Source organism: Callithrix jacchus, chromosome 11, assembly GCF_049354715.1.
Source record: "Callithrix jacchus isolate 240 chromosome 11, calJac240_pri, whole genome shotgun sequence".
Taxonomy (NCBI): Eukaryota; Metazoa; Chordata; class Mammalia; order Primates; family Cebidae; genus Callithrix; species Callithrix jacchus.
The window spans coordinates 99,858,981-99,882,095 of record NC_133512.1 but is presented as its reverse complement, the minus strand read 5'-3'; the positions used below and the strand labels follow the sequence as shown (position 1 = coordinate 99,882,095).

Genomic DNA, 23,115 nt, shown 5'->3' with positions numbered 1-23,115 from the left:
GTTGCGGTGAGCCGAGATCGCACCATTGCACTCCAGCCTGGGTAACAAGAGCAAAACTCCGTCTCAAAAAAAAAAAAAAAGAAAGAAAGAATGCTTTAATAATATTACTCATTAGAAAACTATCGTTCCTGGTGTTTCTAGTTGACACAGTAAAAGTTATTATTCATCCCAAGCACAGATTTTGTGCAAACCTCTTTTATAGCACATATCGCATTGCATAATAATCCTTTGCTTATCTGACTACTCCACTAGCTGCGAAACTTCTTCATGGTGTTTCAGAGCTAAGACTGGAATCAGGCAAATCTCAGCTCCTCATGTTACTGAGCCCTTCTCAGTCTCAGTGTCCTCATCTTTGTGTAAAATAAAGGTCATAATATGGGACAGAAAAGATTTCTTTTCTCACCCATTGCTAAATTCATGCTTGAGACTCCTATACCAAGAAAGAGGTATACAAATTTATTTCAGTCGTCCATGACATGACAGTCTCCAGAAATGAAGATCCAAAGAAACAGGGAAAATGTGGATATTTCATGCTAAGTCTTACGAAAAAAAATAGATAGTTGTAGAAAAACAGGATCGAACAAAAAAGGGGAATGACCTAGTGGTAATAAACTGAGGGGGAAATTAACACATCCAGTTTGTTCAGATTCTTTTCTGTGTCCCTGTGTTTTCACAGATCAGGACATTCCTTTCCTCCAGGTATATGGAGGACACCTCTGGAATAAAGGTCTTAGGACCTATTTTCAGGAGAAAGTCAGCTAGCTTTTATGGCCCACTTCAGGGAAAGGGCAAAATAAATTCTTTCTAATTTCTGTACCTTGCTTCTACTGTTTCCTCAAATGCCAAGGTGCCGTATTTTGGGGTAGCATGTCCTGATTTGGTCAATAATATATAACTCCCAGGTTGTTTTTTAAAGATTATGTGAGATAATATTTGTACAGTGTCTAAAACAGCTGAGCACCTAGTAATTGTTCAATAAATGATGATGACGGTGATGATGATTTTCTCTTCAAATTAAGGACAACGTCAAATTAGTTCTTGTCCTCTAGCATCTAATCCAGTAAGTATTTGACTCAGCCTTCCTACAAGCCACTTGACCTTGCTAATCACTTATGTTTTAATCATTTGGTAGTAATTTGAATTGTTCTCTTTTTTTGACATGTCTTTGTACTCCTTGAAAGAAAGTTATTATCTGTTATTTATAACAATCTTGAGGGGGTTTTTTCTCTGAAAAACTGAAGTGTATTTTTTTGTCAGTTTAGCAAATACTTGCATAGATTTAGGAAATAACTTATTCTAGTTTATTAAATTAAACTTAGCCCATTATTGTCACTCCCTAATCTTCCTTTGTCACTGATGGGGAGAAAGGATCCTTTTAGATTCTTTTTAAGTCACTCCGATTTCATTCTGGAAAGAATAAGGCAACATACATCAAATCCTTTTGAGGATACGCAACACTAGATGGTTTTCTTTTAAGTCTGACGGTGGCAGGCCATAATACCACTGAATAAATTCTTACTGAACTGAAGCTTCTGGGCTCAGTTTCAATGTTTTATTTAGTATTATTCTCACCAGCTTTCTTATGACAGGGCTCAATCAAGATGTTAGTTAATATTCCTGCATATTGCATTCGAATGGTTTGCTCTTTTGGGCACTGAGTGTTACGGTTTTCACAATGACACACACTTCTGTTGGTTTGTTACTAACCATGGCTGTTACTGAAGAGAACCTCTCTTTCGTCTTCAGTGATGTAGTAAACGGTAATTTTGCAATCCTTACAAATTCCCTAACACAATGTATGGTCCATTTCTGAACATGGTAATTTTTAGGTGCTTTCAACTTGCAAAGTAGCAAATTGATACATGGGGGATTTCCGACAGCTTCTTCTCCAGACTGGATGTCACTCCTGGGATTGTGATTCCATGTGAAATAAGGCAACATTGGCCGGAGGAGCTGCCATCTGGACTCTGACGAGGAGGCATCATTTACACGGGGCTGGCATTCAGAGTCAGGGTCACAAAGCAGCTCTTTCCAGGAGCAAAATGAAGTTGTCAAGCAAGTATTTGCTGTGACTCTGCCAGGCACCATTCAGATATGACAAACTTGCCTTCCTCTTTTTACTACAGCTTACTAATTCTGGAGAAAGATGGAAATTTTTTTTTAATGCATGCTCATCCAAAGGTCAAAACAATTTTAAACAAGGCCAGGCACAGTCCTGCAATAAAAATGCAGCAATCTAGTTGTGCAATAAGTCTGTGTAGGGGCTGAGGAAAGTGTCATGTTTACCTCTCTGGAAAGGGCACTTTAATCAAAAGACTGATGGCAAGAGGAGCTTTGAATTTGTTGTTCTATTTCTCCCACATCTGCATGAAATTGTATCTTTGAAACTATATATTATGGAGATGAGTGATACTGGAGAGAGACACATGCTCTGAAGTAAACAGAAAAATACAGCAGCATAATAAAATGTTTTGCCCACTTTCACAGCCTCTAGGGTGGCCATGAAATAGTAGGTGCCAACTGATGGGGTATGAGTGGAGCTGTTTGAGGGCTGGATTTTTCCCCATGACCACACATAGACGTTTGCATCTTTCCCGAAGTGTGTATTTCCTTAGGTGGGTAATGTCAATTGGAGGAAAAGCCCATGCCTGCTGTTCAAACACAGTGTGAAAAAAATGAAATTGAAAACAGTGGTGATGAGATCCAATTCTCTAATATTCCTCTCCCAGATAGACTAAAACCCTTCTTCTCCCACAGCCTTAGTGCTCACTCTGGTCCTCTCAGCTCCAAAGCAGAGGGAGTTCTTTGGGAAGGGGTCAGAGTTTCCTTGGTTCAGGAGCTGGACCTCATGCCTTTCTCTAGGGCTCCATCATCACCACCATAGGCACCACGCCTGAGTCCCGTACACAGAGAGGGGTGGTCATGGACAAAAGAAACAGTGGACAAAGGTTTGTGTTTAACAATTTCTAGTGGCTCCAATAGCAAGATGCATGGATTTGGGCTATTAACAGAGGTCCAAAATCCTAAAAAGTGACCATATTTTGATGGGACAGCCATGACTTTTATGTGCATTTGAATCGGGCTTGAGATATGCAAGTGGAGATGCCTAATGAACAGCTGGATGTGTTAGTCTGAATCTGAGAGGAAAGAGCTGATTTGAACATGTAAATGAGTGAGTCCTGTGTCTACTGAAGGCCTGGGTATGGATGAGATTCCATAGAAAGCATGAGAAGAGGAAGCATAGAAAGAAGGGACATGGAGAGTGCCAACTTTTAATTGTTTGAGTAAAATAAAAGTTAAGACAAACAGAAATAGCAACCAGAGAAGTAAGAGAGATCAGGACCAGCTCTCAGGACACAGGTGAAGCATAAAGACTGTTCCAGGACAGAGGCATGACAGAGACACTATTGAGCATCAGATGCTGCTGAAAGGTCTGGTAAAATAAAATCTACAAAGGCCTTTTGGATATAATGAAATGGGAAGAGGAGTGAGTAGACCTTAATGGAGACAGTTTTCCTGTGATGATTGGAGTTGAGGTTCGTGTGTGTGTGTGTGTGTGTGTGTGTGTGTGTGTGTGTGTGTTTCCAAGTAAGATAGATTATCAGTCTTAGATGCCAGTGGGAGGAATCCTAAGATAAATAAAGAATAAATAATAGCCAGGAGTGGTGGCTCACGCCTGTAATCTCAGCACTTTGGGAGGCCGAGGCAGGCAGATCACCTGAGGTCGGGAGTTCAAGACCAGCCTGTCCTACATGGAGAAATCCCATCTCTTCTAAAACTACAAAATTAGCCAGGCATGGTGGTGCAGGCCTGTGATCCCAGCTGCTCGGGAGTCTGAGGCAGGAGAATTGCTTGAACCCAGGAGGTGGAGGTTGCAGTGGACTGAAATAGCACCAATGCACTCCAGCCTGGGACACAAAAGTGAAACTACGTCTTAAAAAAGAATAAATAATAATGTACAGCTCCTGAGAAGATAGAGAAAGGGTAGAACCCTACCATAAGACCAAGGAGTGGCCAGAGGTGGGAGGAAAAACTGCTGTAAGAGATAAGACAGGATAGTATTCCTATAGACAGAACGCTGAGGTATTTCTCTCTGATATCCTGTATTTTTCTATGAATTTTAAAATGAGATCAGTTGTTCCTGAGAGCATAGAAACAGAATGAACAGGAAGTTCCTGAGAGCATAGACATAGATAGATACATGTGTTTTGGTGAAAGGCCAAAAGGTTGGAATTGAGGATAGGTAGCACCACCAAATGCAGAAATCTATTCAACTGTTATGAATATAGAACTGGAGTTCACAGAAGAGAAAGAATGGGACGAGACTTTTGTGGTATTAGCATTACCAAGGGTGAGTGTTGGAGTCATTGGGCTGAATTCGTGAAGTCGTTTAGTATATACTGAATTACCGTTGTGAATCCTAGTAGCTGCAGAGAATATATTCTGAGTTATTGTTATGAACCTTCGTAGCTGCAAAGATTAAGTGAGACGTCTTCCAACCTCTGAGTAGTTGTCGGTCTAGAAAGAAGCTGACATTTACACAGGAAATAGGCAGTGTGACCAAGGCTCCAATAAGCAGGACAAGGTTTTATAAATGTTTGTAAGAAAATGCACCTCTCTTTGCTAGTAAGAATAGGAAAACAATGTTTCTATTTATATGTAAAGAAAAAGCAGACCAGTGCAGTGGCTCACATCTGTAATCCTTGCACTTTAGGAGACCGAGGCTGGCAGATAACTTGAGGTCAGGAGTTTGAGACCAGCCTGGCCAACAATGGTGAAACTTCATCTCTATTAAAAATACAAAACTTAGGCCTGATGGTGGGCGCCTGTAGTCTCAGTTACTCAGAAGGCTGAGGTAGGAGAATCGCCTGAACTTGGAAGGCAGAGGTTGCAGTGAGCCGAGATCACGCCACCTCACTCCAGCCTGGGCAACTGAATAAGACTCCATCCCACCTCCCCCACACAAAAAAAGAAAACAACAGTAGTAAACTTGATGAAGAAATGAGAAGAATATTTCTGGTAGTGAGAAGAGGTGTAAATAATGTTGCTACAATATATGAAATGCATAGAAAATAGGCATGTGGCAATATAAATATATTAGGTCACTTCTGAATATATAATCAGAAAAACAAATTCATAGAATCATGAAGTAATAGAGCCAGAAATCCAGATCATCAAAATCCATGCTTCATGTTAGACAGCAGGAAAGAGACCAAGAGAGGAAGAAATGGAACATAATGATAATAATGGAGGTGGAACATAATCCAGATCTCCTGGCTCCAATTTCAGTGCTCACCTCACTCACTGATCTGTTTCACAGCCACGCTTACACTGGCTGGAATATGCATGGTCTGTAATATCCTTGGAAAGGAACAGAATTCTCTGGGCTCCACTGTCAAATAGTGGGCATCTGAATCAGCTGCTTCGGGTGAGGTGCTGCTCAGCCCCCTGACTCTGTCCACAGGTAGAGAACAGTTACCTTGTGAATTTCTAGGCTGTCGACATTCCCCTTGCAGAGCTGTAGGATTATGCTATGCTGGAGATATAACTGCCAACCTAGTGGGAGCAGAGCGGAGGTAGGAGGTGGAGCAGGCTTCTGAGTCTGTCTTTGTAAAGCTTCTGACTGTGAGCCAGGCTTTAACAGAATCCTGCTTTACTCCCTTCGTGTGGGTTATGCTTTGTACCTCTAAAGTCTACCAAGAATCTGTCAAGGTATCAGCTTTTATTACACATTATTCTAAACCTAAAGAAGACAGAGAGGACGGAACCCAGGAAATCTAATAAGTAAATTTCCCAGAAATGAAAGTGGATAGAACCCAGAAATCCTCATAAGTGAATTTTCTTGTGAGTAAAAAGTGCAATAGGAAAACAATTTGTTTTGACAAATATATACAGAAATCTTTTGTTTAAGATTTGCCTGCTTTTGTAAATGTAATAAGCTACATACAATTTTTAAATTTCTCGCTTCGGTAAAATTGTCTTTCCTCGGGTCTTGATTCTGAACACTGACATAACTGTACAGCATGACAGATAGGGTAGGTGTAGAAAATTGTACTGAATTGCCATTGAGTGTTGGCCATTCCAGGGTCTCCCAGAATATAGAAAGCCTGGTGCTAGTTAGAGAATGGGCTCCTCTTCTCTGCAGGCCAATTAGTTTCAGCCAGCCTCGTGAGCAGCCTGCAGACTGGAGTCAGCCCTGACTCCTGCCCTCCCAAATCAACCTGCACTACCATATCTAAAGAGTAAACTGTCAAATCAAGTCCCCGGTTTACTCTTTTTTTAAGTCAGTGTAAGACACAAGTAGATTATTAAGCTTGCTGAAAAGCTAGACCCAGAGTAATTAAAACTTGATTTTCATGCTGCTAGGAAAGAAGAGATATGATATAAAGTCATGACACAAGGAATATAAATAAGATTATTGCTTATGGATGATGGCTGTTGGAAAGATAAGCCCAATTATGAACACCAATACAGATTCTGCAAATCCATGTTCAGAGGTGGTTACATAAGTGGCATAATTGCTGTAACTTTTACATAGAAAAATTGCAGTTCTTCGTTAATCAACTGAGGCCAGGAGAAACTGATTAGGTGTGATAAAGTCGCCTCAGGTGAAATCAAATTTCAACTGATAGACTGAGGAATAAAGAAAGGAAGAAATATCCTGAAACACCAGAAGTCAAAATGTGTGTATGATTTTTTAAATTTATTTTCTCTTTTTTCTCTTTTAAAGACGTGTTTGGATATGAAAAAGGAAATAGAAATGAAGACTAGCATTCGTGTATCTGAAAAATATAGAGTGCCTACTATATAAATGGACAGGTGCTATTTATCAGAAATCAAAACAACAGCTCAACTCCACTGGATCATAGACTCTAGTGGGAAAGGACAAAATAAACAATGAACATAACAGTATCTAATATTACAGGCGGATATATGCAAATAAAGTAGGATAAGGGGTAGGGAGTGAAGGAACGACGTTCTTTGGAGGTTATCACAAGAAAGCCAGCCTAACAAAATGGCACGCGAAGAACAGCTGAGGAAGGAGAATGAAAGGTCCTTGTGGATATTAAGAAAGAGAATTTCACGTGGCAAAAATAGCCCCTCCCAAGCCCTAAAGTGGGAATGTGCTTAAGGAGCACATTGGGTGTTTAAGGAGCAGCAAGATGGCTGGGACAGCATGAGCAGAAGCTTTGAACAAGGAAAGAGGTCAGTGATAAATAAGAAATTCATTCTTCTTAGAAAATGGGGTAATGCATCCAGGCAAGGTTATAAAGAGGATTAGCAGTTGAAATCAGAGAGGCAGGCGGTTCTGATGTTTTGGGGTTTGCTTCCTAATAGGTATCTTAATGAAATTATTCATCCAGAGCTGCAAAGCACCAATAACCAAAAATATGTCTGAATATTGTATGATTTGTCACATTCATTACAATCAAACTGAAATCAGTTGCCTTGCCAGAAAAGAAAATATGAGTAACTGACATAATGTGAAGGGCTTCGAAGAATAGCATTTAATACCAGCAGGTTAATCAACAGACTAATGAAACAAGTTTTAGTTAAATACATACGAGGAAAAATTTGTTCTGTGTTTTTGTGTCCATTTCTGTTGTCAGGGAAAAAATAATAAGGGCAAATTTTAGTGATTTCGCTGTTTAAATGTGTCCCTTTTACCCACTTGAAACATCTGCCACTTGTTATTGAATTTTTTGTCATCTTACTGCTCTTCTGTGAGATTGGAGGACTTTGAATTTGTGCCACTTTTATTAACTGCTTGTGCCATCGAGAAAGGCTTTAGCATCTTAGTTTCCTGGGAGGAAGACCGGGTAATGGATGAATAATGTGTGACTGCCAGTTTGATGTGTTATAAACAAAAAAGAATTTCTGCCCCCACTGAACAGCAGGAGTGATATGAGACCTCAGATTTCGTGCTGCATAAGCGGCGTCCTGCTCTGCTGTTAAGAATGGACATTTTTCAGAGAGCAAGTAACACATGACTGGAGAGTAACAAGTGTTGGGTTGGTGCAAAAGTCATTGCGGTTTTTACCATTAAAAAATAATGGCAAAAACCGCAATGACTTTTGCACCAACCTAATAGAGTTGAAGGTCGAGATTAAATATTTTAATGTTGTCGATTTTATTTTCTTTCTTAATGTGTTACATAGTAGAAAAGAAGAGGCCAGTTCAGAAAGTCTCAGCATTAGGGTTTATCTGTCCCTCTTGTCCTTTTCAGGACTCTCCTGGTTATGTCTTAATCAGATTGGGTTGTTTCAGAAACCAAACTCGGCTTGAGATGTTGTCCACGGCAATGTTTATGCAGGGTTGATTCTGGCCCCAGCATGCTAGGAGGAAGCAGTAAACATCAAAAAAGTGACTGTAGTTATCTATCAGTACTGGCCCAATCCTCGGAGCTTTGCTCTTTCCTTCTTTGTCAATTTCTTTTACTTGTGACTACAGGTACGTTCAGAACCCCCCCATCTTGCCGAAGCCACACTTTCTCCTTCAACACCCTTTGGCTGCTCTGTCCCTCTCTCCTCATGTTCAGAAGGCTTTTCTGTTTTCATCATTCATATTTGCTTCCTTACATCACCTTAACCTCTTAAAGCTTGATCACCTGAACACGAATCTGCCATTCAGATGATTCTAATCCCCAGATCCAATGACACGGGCCAAGCTTTACTCTTGGAACATTGGAACATTTACCTTTCTGAAACATTCACCACTCATTTACCTGCTCGAAGCTGGAGTACAGAATCAGTGTCCAGGTGGAACTCCCAGGCTGTAGGGGAGGCGAGCACATAAAATAACTGCAATACAATCCGTGAATCAAAAGAATGATTGGCGGGTGCCTGTATTCCCAGCTACTCAGGGGGCTGAGGCAGGAGAATTGCTTGAACCTGGGAGGCGGAGGTTGCAGTGAGCCAAGATCTCACCAGTGCACCCCAGCCTGGGCGGCAAAGTGAAACTCCATCTCAATAATAATAACAACACTAAGTTCTGTGTAAACTGTGGCTTAACACAAATAGGAAACGAATACAAATGGCCGTGGGGAATGAAAATGAAAGCGTATTTCAGAGAAGTAACATTCTTCAAATCACATTGTCTATACTCTTTCCAGTCTTCCTGGAGTCTTTCTTCTTCTCCTGTGTAGCAGCACCCTAAGAGGCAGGGTCTTAGCTAGCTATGTGTCCCATTCCACAGACTGTCGCATGCTCAGGTGTCAGTTGTCACTGTGAATGACTCACAGATTTAAAGATTTGGCTCCGGCTGGGCATGGTGCCTCATGCCTGTAATCCTAGCACTTTGGGAGGCTGAGATGGGTGGGTTACTTGAGGCCAGGAGTTCAAAACCAGCCTGGCCAACATGGTAAAATCCTGTCTCTACTAAAAATACGGAAAAATTAGCTGGGCCTGGTAGCAGGTGCCTGTAATTCCAGCTACTCAGGAGGCTGAGGCAAGAGAATCACTTGAACCTGGGAGGCAGAGTTTGCAGGGAGCAAAGATCACACCACCGCTCCAGCCTGAGCAGCAAGAGCAAAACTGTCTCAAAACAAAACAAAAAAAAGAGATTAGCTCTAATTTTTCTCTCTTGAAGTCAGAAGTTCCATCTCTTGTACGTTCTCATTTCCAAGTCACTATGTCAGAGAGCTTCTCAATCAGGGTGCCCCTGCATTTGGGGTGGGACAGTTATTCGTTGTGCAGAACTATCTAATACGCTGTAAGACATTCAGCATTCGTGGGACCTGAGGCACTACCTACCAGTGGCACTTTACAAATGTTTCTGAATCATACCTGAGCAGGTAGAGCCAGTCCTGGTTGAGACCCACTATCACCTCAAATTCACTCTCTATAAAATTAAACTGAAAAAGTGTTAGTTTCCCCTAAAATTAACACTCTCTTATTTACATTTCTTTTTCTTATTTTTTTTTTCTTTTTGAGATGGAGTCTCACTCTGCCACCCAGGCTGGAGTACGGTCATGACTCACTGCAACCTCCACCTCCTGGGTTCAAACAATTCTCCTGCCTCAGCCTCCTGAGTAGCTGGGATTACAGGCAGCTACCACCATGCCCAACTGATTTTTGTATTTTTAGTAGAGATCGGGTTTCACCATGTTGGCCAGGCTGGTCTAGAACTACTGACCTCATGTTCTGCACACCTCAGCATCCCAAAGTGCTGGGATTACAGGCATGAGCCACCATGCCTGGCCTTCCTATTGACATTTCTTTCAAAATGTTCAGATTTGCCTCATTGTAAAACCAAGCAGCTACCACTAGCTGATCCATCAGGTCACCAAATCTACTAATGTCCTTTTACGGTATGTTTTGCCTCTCTCTGTATTAGGCAGAATGTCATGTCCTTGATACTCCAAGTCTTTGTCACCTAATATGTGCTATTTGGTTTCTCTATTTAGTCACCTTTCCCTTATGTCACACTGTGTAATAAAACATTATTTTTTTTTTTTTTTTTTTTTGAGACAGAGTTTCACTCTTGTTACCCAGGCTAGAGTGTAATGGCACGATCTCGGCTCACCGCAACCTCTGCCTCCTGGGTTCAAGCAATTCTTCTGCCTCCGCCTCCCGGGAAGCTGGGATTACAGGCGCCACCACGCCCAGCTAATTTTTCTATTTTTAGTAGAGACGGGGTTTCACCATGTTGACCAGGATGGTCTCGATCTCTTGACCTCATGATCCACCCGCCTTGGCCTCCCAAGGGGGGGATTAAAGGCATGAGCCACCGCGCCCGGCCCTAAAACGTTATCTTGATCATGCCTCTCCCTCACTTTAAAACCCACAGTAACAGACTTTGACTATACAATTAAGGCCAAATAGATACAATAAAAACCCTCCCCCATAAACATTTTTAAAATGTATTAAAATAGATACAATAAAAACCCTCCCCCATAAACATTTTTAAAATGCACTAAAAATAATTTTCTAAATCCTTTTCAATGTATGATTGAGCATGCAAGAAAGTGACGAAGATCCTTGAGGCCTGAAATGAAGCAAAACCATGAACCAAGAGTATAAATAAATGGTAAAGCCAGAAGCTGACCTAAAGGCTGCTGCCAGTTCCATGCAGCTTGCCCCTTTCATTTCAGTGGCTAGATAAGGAAAAAGGTCCATGCAAAGTAATAAATCATATCAAATATCACTTTATGGAAAACAGAATCCAAGGGGTTAGACTCTCAATGAAAAACAAAACTAAAAACTGAAAAATACACTCTGTAAAAGAAGATAATACAAAAATTTTGATTATCCGATCTTTGGCTAAGAGTAAAAAGAAGAAGAAATTATCCTTTGAAGCTGTTTAATAGCCAGTTCTGATGCATATTTACAGGTAACTTCACAGCATTTGAATGGCTGGAAAAAATTCAAGCTGAAAATATATTTTAAAGAGGTCCCAGATTGGTAATATCTCTATGTATCTGAGAAAAGCAAATGCAGATGGTCTAAGAGAGACATACCTTCAACTGAACCTCACAGGATTCTCACAGACACATTTTCCAGGAACATGATCTCAAAAGAAAAAAATAGTCACCAAATGTATGGGGAAACAAGATACTATAATTGTGAATCGATAGAGATAACTAATAGCATTTTCAGTCCTACAAACACTTCAGGTATTGAAATTATTGGATTGAAAAAATTGTTAAAGAGAGAATTTAATATCCTGTCAAAAATAATGGGTAACATTTGAAAAAGAACCAAATAAATGTTATAGGAATAAAAACATAATAGATAGTATTAAAAGCATAATGTTAGAGATAAATAGCAGTTTCTACCCAGCTGAAGTAGGAATAGTGAAATTGAAAATAAATTCTGAAGAAATTTTTTAGAAATCTGCCCAGTGAGACAAAGAGTTGTCAAATATGAAAAATATATATATATATTCAGAGCAAGGAGATTAGATCTAGACCAAGGAGATTAGATCAGGACCAATCAATACATCTCTAATTGGAGTTGTGGAAGAAGAGATAAGAGTGGTGAGGCCTCATTTTGGTTCTAAGAATTCATCAGAACCAAAAAAATATGCAGATTCAGATTCAGATTAAGGTATCATGGTGGATGTAAACAAGAATGAAAGAAATCCCGAGCTAAACAGAAATTACAGATTGTTTGCAAAAGAATGGAAATGAAACTGACCACTGAATTCTTGACAATAAAACCCTGAAGACATTAGAATATTTTCAAACTACTGTGAGAAAATAACCATTGACCTTGAATATACTACCTAGAAAAAAACACCTAAATAAGGTCTAAATAAAGACTTTTTAGGACAAAATAGTAGGTATGTACTACCCTCTGACCCTCAATAAAAGACTGTCCAAAGATGGTATTACAGGAAAAGAGAAAAAAAGATCTCATAAGAATAGTCTGAGATAGAAAAAAGAGGGAACAAAGAAAATAGTAAAATGTCAGCAAATATATACACACATTGACAATATTGAGCAATAAAGTTTAATTTGTGATAAACAAGATGAAGCTTAAACATTAGATAAAATACCTTATATGTAAGGAAGAGAAACAAGCTATAAAATTGTTGTATTGTTTGAGAAAAGAATAAATATACTAAGTTGAAACACTGTTAAGTTAAATATGAAATTTAAGGTTTCTAGAGTATCTACTAAAGTTATGACACTTAAGAGACTGTAAAATCCTAAACCAGTAGAAAGTATATAGAACAAGGAAAAAATTATTAATTTAAAAGGAAGAAAAAAAAATACCTATTTGCTCTAACAATAAAAAGCAAACAAGAAAGAAAAAAGGTACAAATATTTGGAAATAAGTCCACATCAGTTATCACAATAAATAGATTAGGCTTTCCAGTTAAAAGATAATTTTAGACAATTAAAAAGAAAAACTATATGCTGTACACAAGAAACATTAAAAACATTAAGGACACCACAAAGTCTGAAAGAAAGATAATAAAAAACAAGGCCAGGAAATTATAGATTCAGAAAAGCTATTATGAGCCCATTAGATCAGGACCAATCAGTTGTGGAAGAAGAAATAAGAGTGATGAGGCCTTATTTTGGTGAATGATGGCTAAGAATTCACCAAAACCAAAGAAACATGCAGATTCAGATTCAGATCAAGGTCTAATAGTGGATTTTAGGATTTTACATTCTCTTAAGTGTCATTAATTTAGTAGATACCCTAGAAACTTTAAATTTTGTATTTAACTTAACAGTGTCTCAACTTAGTATATTTATTGTCTTTCCAAACGATACAATTTTATAGCCTGTTTCTCTTCCTTAATACAAATGCAAATGTAAGAGAAAAAAATCTTATAATTCATACAGCCCATCACAATAGGATGAAAATTTCCAAATTACTGAAAATACCCAATGCTAAACTCGGGAAGTTGAAAGATACAGTCTGACAGAAGAAGCTTTTAATATTGATATCTCCCGAGGCGGGCGGATCATGAGGTCAAGAGATCGAGACCATCCTGGTCAACATGGTGAAACCCCATCTCTACTAAAAATACAAAAAATTAGCTGGGCATGGTGATGTGTGCCTGTAATCCCAGCTACTCAGGAGGCTGAGGCAGGAGAATTGCCTGAACCCAGGAGGCGGAGGTTGCAGTGAGCCGAGATCACGCCATTGCACTCCAGCCTGGGTAACAAGAGTGAAACTCCGCCTCAAAAAAAAAAAATATTGATGTCTCTCAATAAGTATAGATCAAATACTTTAAAAATCATTAAGTATACAAAGCAGCCGTATTTAAAAAAACTTTCTGAGGCGATCAAAATATTTCCTGTCCAATATGGTAGCCATTAGTATATATAGCTAGTGAGGCTGAAATTCTAAATTTTAGATAGTTGCATGTAGCTATTGGTTACCTATTGGGCAACACAGATAGCATAGCAAATAAATAGCATAATTAACAACTGTGAGTCAATGGACACATAGGACAATTAGAAAATAAACATTTTTTTCAAGAACAGGTAAAATATTTTTTAATATTGACCACAGACTGGCATCTTTAAAACAAATCTCAACAAATTTCAGGTTATTGGTATCATAAATCCTGTTCTCTGATTGTATTAATTAAATTTTAAAACTCAGCTAAAAAGACACCTTTTCCATAAAAGCTAAAAAGCGAAACATAAATTAGACATTTTTTTAAAAACTTCTAAATAATCCCTGGGTCATAGAAGAAATAAGAATGAAAATTAGATAGTACATATTATCAAATAATAATGACAGCAGAATTCAAAATTTGAGGGACATTCCTACTGTGATATTTTGGTAGAATTTATAGTCTTGTATGTGTATAGTACAAGCTTAGAAAGGCTAAAATTTATTGAGCCAAGCATCCATCTTAAGATATTAGACAAAGAAGGGAATTCTTGTACACTTTTGGTGGGAATGTAAATTAGGACAGCCATTATGAGAAACAGCATGAAATTTCCTCAAAAAAAATTAAAAATAGAGCTTCCAGATGATCCAGCCATCTCTCTACCTGCTATGTATTCTTTAAAAATGAAATCAGTATGTCAAAGAGGTATCTGCGTTCCCATGTTCATCGCAGCGTTATTCACAATAACCCAGATATGGAATCAACCTAGGCGTCCATGAATGGATAAAGTGGTATTTAAACACAGTGATTTTGGGCAACATGGATGAACATAGAAGGCATTATGTTGAGTGAAATGAGCTAGGCACAGAAAGACAATACCTCATAATCTCCCTTATATGTGGACTTTTTCTAAGTTGAACTCATAGAATTAGAGAGTTGAATGGTGGTTACCAGAGGCTAGGGAATGGGACACTGCAGAGCTGTTGATCAAAGGATATAAAACTTTATATATTCTTTAGATATATAAAGGATAGAGAGAGGAATAAGTTCAGGAGGTCTATTTTACAACATGATTATAGCTAATAACAATGTATTGCATTTTGAATATTGCTGAGAGTATACAAAAAGTACTCTGTGAGGTAATGCATATGTTAATTAGCTCCACTGAGCCATTTCACAGTGTGTACATATTTCCAAACATCATAATGTACACGTTAAATATATATAATTTTTATTTGTTAATTAAATAAGAATAGACAAAAAGATTCTAGGATATTTTCAAAGAAAGTAGAACAAATGAAATAAATGTAAAAGCAGGAATAAATGAACAAGGAAATCAACCATACAGTAAATAAAAATCAACAAATTGATTTTTTGAAGAGACTAACAAAATCAATAAACTTCCAACCAGACTGGTCAGAAAAGAGCAGGAAAATATATTAGTAGAAATGAAGAAAGGGACATAAACACAACTATTTCCCAATATATTTAAATGCAATGGGCAAATTCATTTAAAACAACATCTACCTGGAATATAACATAAATTAGGACATAAACATAAAAATAGACATAAGAATAATCTTATAATGAAAGATATTAAATTATATGAGCCTCAGACAGTTTTCCAAATAATTCTAACATAGGCCCCCAACAGTTCTTTGAGGCCAATGTAAACTTGATACCAAAAACATAATGGTAGTGTAGCAAAGGGGAATGATAGGCCAAAGTCATTCCTGAATATAGTGGGAAAAATCCCAAACAAAATAGCAAAGTGAACCCAACTATATAGATGAATAATGATTTCTCACAACAAAGTTTATTTTTTTTTAATTACTATTATGAGAAAACAATCTCTAGGAAAAAAACTTTTTATCATTTTAATAAGGGAAGACAAAAGATTGAATAAAATTCAGTATTGATTCATGCAAAAAAAAAAATCTAACAAATGATAAATGTCATATAACTTCCTGGAACATAATATGAACTATTTATTCTTGACAAGTGATAGCAGCATCGAAACTCAATGGTGACACATTAAAAGCATTTTCTTTCAAGTCTGGAAGCACATGAAGACGCTCATCATCAAGTTAGTTTAAGATTGAACTAAATGGATCATAACCACTGCGTTAGGACAGGAAAGAAGATATATTTAATAAATAGAGTTTGGAAAGGAATAACTATTGTTAAGAGAATTGAGAGAAACAAAAAGAATCAAAGAAACAAACAGCATCTGGTCCCGTTCCATCACTTCGGTATTCTTAATCACACTTGTTTCTGGAGACCGTGGTACAAAGGAATGAGCCAGGGTTACTGAGCGTCCTCAGTGCCCGTGACCGCAAGAGAAACCAGAACAAGTTCACTTAGAGTGAATTGGCCTATTCTGTTCTCTTTAATACTGCTCAGGATTGCAAACTCCCATATAATCTGTTACTTCAGTTCCATTCAAATTAATGAAGTCCAATTCATTTGAATAAGACTTAAAGATTTGATTCTGCATCAAATTCTGCTCAGTGAAATCAGTCCTTGATTGAACTCTATTAAGTACAATTCAGTAAAATAAATTTAAATATTATGCAGTACAATTAATTTTTAATTAATTAACATTTCAGTTTAGGTCCATTTTGATCTGAACTTCAACTCTACATTTCTAAATTTGGTTCCTATTCAAATCAATAAAATACAGCAAAATCCAATGTAATTCCAAAAGATACAACCTGAAGCTAATCAACTGCATTTCTGTCTATTCATCCCTAATCAGATGAGTTTACTGACATCCAATCACAGAAAGATAAAACGTTCACCTTTAACCACCATTGAATGTTTATATTAGAACTTCAGAGTTAGGAGTTTTTCCCAAACTCACATCACCATCTGCAGTATGAACTCCACAGGATTTTATCTTGACTCATTCTTTGGTTTGTATGTTAACACAGAACAATGTAGAATTGGATGGGTAGGAAACAAAAGAGATTATTGCTATCCTGTTTAATAAGCTGAAATCATAGGTAACTTGAGATAATAGACTTTTGTATTTATGCAAATGTCAATACATGATTTTTAATTTTATTTTTAAAGTTCTTAATTGAAATATTAAAAGACAGGCATTTTTGGCTGAGTGCGGTAGCTCATGCCTGTAATCCCAGCACTTTAGGAGGCCAAGGCAGGTGGATAACCTGAGGTTGGGAATTCGAGACCAGCCTGACCAACATGGACAAATCCCATCTCTACTAAAAATACAAACTTAGCCAAGCATAGTGATCCTAGCTATGTCTGAAATCTCAGCATACCTGTAATTCCAGCTACTTGGGAGGCTGAGGCAGGAGAATCGCTTGAACCCAGGAGGCAGAGCTTGCAGTGAGCCAAGATCATATCATTGCACTCCAGCCTGGGCAAAAATGAGAAAAAAAAAAAAAGACAGGCATTTTTGACTCAAGTTATAAAACTGAAAAAAAAAATTACAGTGACTGTAGTATTCAGAAAAAAATAATTGGGAATTAAGTTCAGATGTTATCTAATAACACCATTATCACCTCTTTGTATCTTACCAAGAAAACAATGTCCTGAATTGGTATTCCAATGGACCCCAGTCATCTGGGCCTCCTTGTTTCTTTATAGATGTTTCAAAGTGTTCGATGAACTCTATCTACCACTGTCCTTTTTCCAGCTCAGTATATGGCAGACTGGTGTGACGATAAGGATCACAAGGAGACTGAGTCTCAAAAACTCTTCCTCTGAGATTCTTATTCTACAGGACAGGGAATCTATATTGTTTACAAGACACTTAGGGGAGTCATAGGTAAGTTGAAAACCCTTCCCTTTACTTACCTCCCACCAGAGGGTGAAGAAAAAAAATAGCAGTTATTACTCCATGGCTTCACCTCCCCGACCTCATGCTTTTCTGTGGGGATCCTGAGACTTTGGTTACCATGTCTTGGAAGTGATTCTGTAGGGACAAACTCCACATGTAAAAGAAGGGAAAGCTGCCTGTATTTAAGCCAGAGAACTCTAGGACTAGTAGCCTGTTTCCATTTCCAGTCCCTGGGGCAGGGGTTCCCGTCAGCTTTGGCTTTAAGCCCCTGTATCCCTGGAAGTATACACATCCATCCTGGGGAAATAAAGAAAATTCTAGCCTGCTTGATCTTCCAAACTACAGCTATCAGATGATTTGGAGGACTCTATAGTGGCTACGGCACCTCCAAATTTCTTCTCTGCTCCATCCCATCCTGGAGGTTATTATAAAAGCCGTTTTATCTTTCTTGTTATTTAGGACATTTGCTCTGGAAGGAAGGTTTTTCACAGGTGTAAGAATGTTTTAAATGGTCTAGAATTGCAGCAATTAAGGATGTCTATATTTAGGGTATCATCACCATTCATAACTTGATTTGGATGTTGTAATCAGATCAGAGTGGTCAGCTGAAATTTACTTACACAGTGGAGAAAAAAGATTTGGCGGTGCTAAGAAAGGAAGAGACAAGGAAGTAGGAGATTTTTCTGAGCATGAGTCACTTAGACAAAGAATCATGCACTGCAGGGGCCTTCAGACAACCAAATGCTACAGGAGAGCAGAGCCTGGGAAGGACCGCCAACAAGCTGCCAGCAAGGGGCACTAAGAACAACAGTGAAAAGTGTGTTTCTGCAGCAGTGGTACCTGTTCTATTTCCTCAGCTAAAGAGACCCCAGGGACTCTGTAACGGAATTTGTAGATAAGGTGTAATCCTAGCTATGATAAAGCCAGGTTTCATCAAGCTAAAAACATGCTTTTACATTTTCATTTTGGAGATTATATACCCTTGTGGTATTGTTTTTAATATCTGATAAAAACAGTGGGAATGAAACAAATTAAATGTCCCAGTGACTGTGCTGGGTCTTATCTCAGAGGGCACCAGGATCATATTTATTTAAGCAGCCGGTTAAGTTACTTTGTGTAGCCCAGAAGTTCCAAAGAACACATTTTGGAAATCACAGGTATGTACCACATTTTCCTCAAGTGGTCCCCAAGAATTCACCCTTGTGTTTCTGAAACAACAACTTGTTACTGGTGAAAATAACAGAAAGCTATTGATTGATTGATTGATTGATTGATTGATTTGAGACAGTCTTGTTCTGTCGTCCAGGCTGTAGTGCAGTGGTACAATCGCAGCTCACTGCAAACTCCACCTCCTGGGTTCAAGTGATTCTCCTGTCTCATCGGCCTCCTGAATAGTTGGGATTACAGACACACACCACCACACCCAGCTAATTTCTGTATTTTTAGTAGAGACAGGGTTTCACCATGTTTGACGAGGCTGATCTCGAACCCCTGACCTCAGGTGGTCCGCCCACCTCAGCCTCCCAAAGTGCTGGGATTAAACATGGCACTCTCCACCTTTGTCCTCTTTCTGTAACATGGCCAGAGATGGAATCAGCAGAGACCTAGTGTAGCTTATGGGCCAAATGACCTTAACATTTCTTTGGGTGGCTGACTTGCTATAGTTTCTACAAATGGGATTTTTCAACCCTTATTGTTGGAACTCTGGACTGCTTCAAAAGAAAAGTTTATTATTGGCAATAGGAAGCATCAGAGAGACTGGATGTTTCACCATTTATCCTGATGGAACAAGAAGGGAGAAGCAAACGTCTTAAACATAGAAAGCAAACAGAGTCCCCCGTATGCTGGAACCAGGCATGGGTAAACAGAAGACACAGCTTCAGGGTGGACCTTTATGTCAGAAAGCGGGTGTGTTTCACCCTTTGGAACAGGGTCCTGAGCTCTCCTCTTGACTGTTTACCAGATTAAGTCAAATATACTTTTTTTTAATGTGGGTGCCAAATGTGATCATGCCAAGAGACAATCATAACTTCCAAATTAAGTCAACTGCGCCTGGCTTATTGGTTTTTTTTAAGTAAATCTTAGAAAATATCTTTCCTTTCTAGCCTATTTTCTTTCTCCCTTTCCTAGTTTAATTATCCAAACCTTAATAAGCCCTTCACCATAATAAAACCTGATCTGAAGTGAGTACAAACAGTATAGTGATTATATTTAATTCAATTCATGTTTGGTTGTTTTAATACAATATGCTTTACTTTGATAATTTAGCTCTAGTTAACTTAGAATGCTGTTCCTCATTACCTAATCTCATTGCAGTGACCACACCTACTTAATATAGTTAACTACAATCTTCATATTCTGAGGTTATAGAAGTTCTTGAACTCTTGGAAATAGATAATGAAATTATTTCTTTCCTCACCACTTTTTACCCTTGTCTTTTAAAAAGGCTTTCCATTTTTATTGCCTTTAACTGCTTTTCCCCAAAGCCAATTAACAGGTAAATAATGATTTGTAAAGCAAAAAGTAGCATTTCATTAGCATAGCACTGGAATAAGGGAATTCTTTGCTCAAAGTAAATTGAATGATTCTCCTCTTGCTGAATATAAAATACACAACAAATTAATAATTTATTTTAGTTACAGTGATTTAACGGAATTAGCCAATGCTAATAACAGAGTCTACAATTTGCTTTCTCTCTGGAATATGTTTTTCTTATTGGCATTCTTTTATGGTAGATGTGGAAAGAGCTAAGGTAAGCATTTTGTGCTGTATTTAACTTATTTTCCTGGGGAAAAGAACAGAACAACATCAATTTTGCATCAACCTCCCTGGGAGCATTCACTGTATGAGGACTAAAGTATTGTGACTTGAGAAAGAGTGAGGGATGAGAGAAGCAGCTGGGAAACTAGGCTGCTCTTACCAGGTCACTAGCATGCCACCTCCTTGCACCTGCACTCCTTGCACATACAGGAATTATTGCAGATCATCCCCTCAGATCCCATCCTGGTGTCTAATAAGAGTCCCTCTCTACAATGAGCTGAGGGTCTGCCCTAGGAGATTAATGTGCAGCCTGGATCCCATGCACAGCTGAGGGCTTCTACTGGAACAACCACTATAACCACCCAAGAGGTTCACCTTGCCTGCTGCCTCGACAGAGCCAATTCATTGAGACAGGGGAATTGCAGTAGAGAAAGAGTAATTCATGCAGAGAGAGCTACGTAGGAGACCAGAGTTTTATTATTACTCAAATCAGTTTCCCCAAGCATTTGGGGATCAGAATTTTTAAGGACCACTTGGTGGGTAGTGGGGAAGCCAGTGAGCCAGGAGTACTGATTGTTCAGGGAATGAAATCATAGAGAGTCAAAGCTGTCTTCTTGTGCTCAGTCAGTTCCTGGGTGGGGACCACAAGATCAGATGAGCCAGTTTATTGATCTGAGTGGTGCCAGTTGATCCATCAAGTTCAGGGTCTGCAAAGTATCTCAAGCACTGATTTTAGATGCAGTTTAGGGAGGGTCAGAATCTTGTAGCCTCCAGCTGCCTGACTCCTAAACTATAATTTCTAATCTTATAGTCCCCCAGGCAAGAAGAAGGTCTGAATTGGGAAAGGGCTGTCATCATCTTTGTTTTAAACTATAAACTATAAACCAAGTTTCTTTCAAAGTTAATTCAGCCTATGTCCAGGAAGGAACAAGGACTACTTGGAGGTTAGATGCAAGATGGAATCGATTAAGTTAGATCTCTTTCACTGTCTCAGTCACAACTTTGCACAGGCAGCTTCACCACTGCCCAAACAATTCGACAATGAGACTGCCTTTCCTGGGCTTCTGGGCACTCCCTGAAGGTGTGGTGGAAATCAGCTGCCTCTTCTCCTTTTCCCCTACAGCATGTTTCTGGTAGTCTCCTTCTGAAGGTGAAGCTGATATCCTCTCCTTTTACCGACAATGTCCTGATTTTTACAAAGAATACTGAGCCACACACAGCTTCTCTGATTCATGCTAATTATTATTACTGTCTACAACAAAAATAGAACACAGTATTAGGTTGTTTCTACTGGTCACTAGAAGGAACAGTCATAAATTGGGTGAAAATTCTGAGATACATAATCATTCATTGGTTATTTGAGGTACAAGCAGGACGAAGGAGTTACCTGCCAAGCAAACCACTTTTACAGGTGCCTGATTTGCTTTGTCTCCTCCACCAAGTGGGTTAGTATCCTCTAGTTTCCAAAAACAGTGATATTAACCAAAAGTTCCTTTGAGAGAATTTAGCATGAGGTCAGCTTTTAAAATGCAATGCAATAAATGAATATGATAACCAGTTTTGGTAATGTTTCTACATTTTCAGAGTCAGGTTGTGACCTACCCAGACTCAAAGGCATTTCATGAGGTCAACATGGTACCCTCCACCTTCACCTCTTTCTGTAACAAGGCCAGATACGGAATCAGCAGAGACCTAGTGTAGCTTATGGGCCAAATGACCTTAACATTTCTTTGGGTGGCTGAGTTGCTATAGTTTCTATAGATGGGATTTTTCAACCCTTATTGTTGGAACTCTGGACTGCTTCAAAAGAAAAGTTTATTATTGGCAGTAGGAAGCATCAGAGAGGCTGGATGTTTCACCACTTACCCTGATGGAACAAGAAGGGTGAAGCAAACGTCTTAAACATAGAAAGCAAACAGATCCCCCATATGCTGGAACCAGGCATGGGTAAACAGAAGACACAGCTTCAGGGTGGACCTTTATGTCAGAAAGCGGGTGTGTTTCACCCTTTGGAACAGGGTCCTGAACTCTCCCTCTTGATTGTTTACCAGATTAAGTCAAATATGCTTTTTTTTAAATGTGGGTGCCAAATGTGATCATGCCAAGAGAAAATCATAACTTCCAAATTAAGTCAATACACATAAAAATCAAGCAATTTGTATGGAATGGGAGAATGCCTGAATAACTAACTCCTTTCTAAATTTAGAGGCCTTGTTCATTCATTGCATTCATCCAGTACGTTCTCAGCAACTTTAGATTGCCTGCCTGTTAACAGAATTGTTCTTAAGGAAAACTATTGCAATGGCTGAGAAAGTACCACAGTGTTTTTTTGCATAATTCCAATATGGTCCTTATTTTTGGTATTATTTGTTTAGATACTCTAACTGTTCACATGGTAGCATCATATATATGTGCATGTGTATTCTATTTATATCTATGTATATTTTACAGTTTCTTTATCCATTCATTGACTGATGGGCATTTACGTTGGTTCCACATTTTTGCAATTGTGAATTGTGCTGCCATAAACATGTAGGTACAAGTATCTTTTTTCGTATAATGACTTATTTTCCCATGGGTAGATACCCAGTAGTGGGATCGCTGGATCAAATGGTAGTTCTACTTTTAGTACTAAGGAATCTGCACACTGTTTTCCGTAGCGGTTATGCTAGCTTACATTCCCACCAGCAGTGTACAAGTGTTCCCTTTTCACCACATCCACACAGCATCTATTATTTTTTGATTTT

At 38.6% G+C, this 23,115-nt stretch overlaps 1 protein-coding gene across 1 annotated transcript in view; it reads left to right on the top strand.

The window, feature by feature from the left end:
* CNTNAP2 (contactin associated protein 2) overlaps window positions 1-23,115 on the top strand; it is a 2,303,447-nt gene that overhangs the window by 1,743,397 nt on the left and 536,935 nt on the right. The gene's annotated exons all lie outside the window — the stretch shown is intronic.